Source organism: Pocillopora verrucosa, chromosome 4 (assembly GCF_036669915.1).
Source record: "Pocillopora verrucosa isolate sample1 chromosome 4, ASM3666991v2, whole genome shotgun sequence".
Classification (NCBI taxonomy): Eukaryota; Metazoa; Cnidaria; class Anthozoa; order Scleractinia; family Pocilloporidae; genus Pocillopora; species Pocillopora verrucosa.
The window spans coordinates 20,394,768-20,397,393 of NC_089315.1; positions in this window are offsets into that span (position 1 = coordinate 20,394,768).

Genomic DNA, 2,626 nt, shown 5'->3' on the forward strand with positions numbered 1-2,626 from the left:
GTAACCTAGCTGGATACCCCTTTTCTTGTCCACACAACACAAACGTGAAGAAGCCAAGTAATTGTCACACTAAATTTTTATGCGAGTCCAGAGAAGAAAATACTGCCTGACGATAATATTGTATTATTTTTGACATTTACCATGATTAAAATGACAGAAAAGCAGCATGCAAACAAAGCAATGAGTCATTTAACCTGATAAAAGACAGCTGAATACAATAAACGGATAAGTTCATTTCCCTACAAGTTATCTTATTTCATAATACGTGGTATATTGCCATTACATGAATGTCTTCCTTTTCTGTACTCTGAGGATAAGAAGAACAATGGTGTATCGTGACATGATAGAAGCATTCCAGGCAGAAAACATCATGACCCCCCTGAGCTGAAAATTGTGATGGTCGACGTAAGAGGATAGGAAGAACGGGGTTGACGTTGGTGGTGTCTATCGCGATGCTAATGCCTGCTTCTGGCAGGAATTTTATGATTCATCGACCCTTGGTGAAAGAGAAAGGGTTCCAGCCCTGAGACATGACTTCCAACCCAGTGAGTGGTCAGCTACAGGAAGAATTCTCACAAAGGGTTACTTGGATCTGGGCTATTTCTCTTGTACGCCCAACCAAGCGTTCATTGTAAGTGTCTTATTCTCGAAATGGCTGATAAAGAAATGATTCAGAAGCCCTAGTACGTGGCTGATGCGTGGCGAGAAGCCCTAGTGATACTGAATAGCAAAGAAGAACTGACCACAATCCAAAGTCTGTGTCATTTGTACCAGACAGTTGTGCCCAACCGGAAAGTACAGACCACGATACAGGCAAATCCTCAAAACAACCTGTTGAGGGCGACAACTGAGTTCCTGAAATGCTTTGTGAGAGTAATGGATAAAGCTCAACTGAAATCTTTCTTGAGATATGTGACAGGCGCCGATGTCATCTGTGTACCATGTATTTCAGTCCAGTTTTTAACCTTAGATGGATTCGCTAGACGACCAATCGCACATACCTGCGGGTCTGTTCTGGAGCTCCCGTTCACAATGACACAGAATGTCGGGAAGAGTTCAACAATATTCTTGTGAAGAAGAAGTGGCAAAATGACATAATGTAACCGTATTTTGTCCGAACCAGTCTGCTCCATGCCCGTTATACTTAAATGGGAGGTGCGACTTTGTTTTGTTTAAGAATTGTTAACTTCATGGCAGATAACAAATTTAAAAGCAGGCCTTTCAACTGAAAAAATACGTTTTTTGCCTTTTACACAGCATAGACTGACAGTGGTGCTTTAAAACGCGTACGTTGATTTATCTTTGGTTTCTGTTTTCAAGAGTTGACCCGAAGCCGTTATGGCTGAGCTGAGTTACCCTATCATTTTCTCTATCCAGAGCCCCGGCCGGTTAATATTAATAGTTTGGTTCCGTTTGGAGGTTAACATGAACAATTTTTTGGGAGGAGAAAGTACTTTTGGGGATAAAAGCAACGTGCAATCGCATTGTCGTGTTAGACGTAGTGCACCCTATCAATAAAAGAACGCTTTGAGTTACATGACCATTCTACAGTGTTCATTTAAGCTGTACTTAACACCAATCCCTCGGGTGAACCCACCATGACGAGCCCAAGATTCCTTTTAGCGCAAGCTACTAGTCCTCCTTTTTCAACGGAAAAACCGGTTTAAAGGTTTGCGAAAGAATACAGTTTCCGGCAACAAAAAATTTCTGACATAGGTTAAAGCACTTTTTTTCTGAAAACATTGTTTCTTAGGTGGCTAACATGAAAATCCCTCTGGAGACGTGCGTATTATTAGCTATTTGTTCAGTAACTATATTTATTAATCATTGTTATTTACGATGTTTAAATTAATTATCGAGATATCAGGGGCAAATTGGAGTGGCTAAAACATTGCGAGAAATATAACGCTGTAGAAATCTCTTTGATGCCAAGAATATCCGATACAGTTTCGTGTAAAACTAGAGCTAAGTGTTCCAGTTGAGCTGTTAGAAAGTTCTTCTACTACAGTTTTGAAATGTGTGATCTCACACCCATATCACCGTGCATCTACGACTATCACTAAATGCTGTCTTCTATGTCCTTAATACAGCTTAGTAACTGTATACAAAGAAATCTGGCTTCATCATGACATCGGGGCAATGTTAATCCTTGCTCCCGCATAATGATGTCAGCCAGATCTTTAAAACTCTGATGAACACGTTGGGAGATGGTGTGGACAGCGCACCTCTTTGGCTAATTCAACGTCCTCCAAATCAACACGCGTTTAAAACTCTGGAGTTTCGGTAATATCTGACAGAAAATGAAGTATGTCCGGTCGTCCAGGTGGTGATTCTGGATTCGAGGATGGTCTTATCCTATGGACATTCCCAAATCTAGCTGCCCCATGCAGTTCATCTTGCAAGATAGACGTGTAGAGGAACCCGAGACATTGCGCATGAATTACGTCGCTGTCACAGTACAACCCACTCTCTCTCATATCTTTGAAGTATGTTATCCACCAAACAGCACACCCCTTTCGTAACTGACCCCACTTAACTCGGTCTCAACAGCCTGAAAAACAGCATCGATTTCACTGGGGTTATGCCTTCTACGTAATCCTCTGTGAGCCAGATTCTCTTCAGCTGA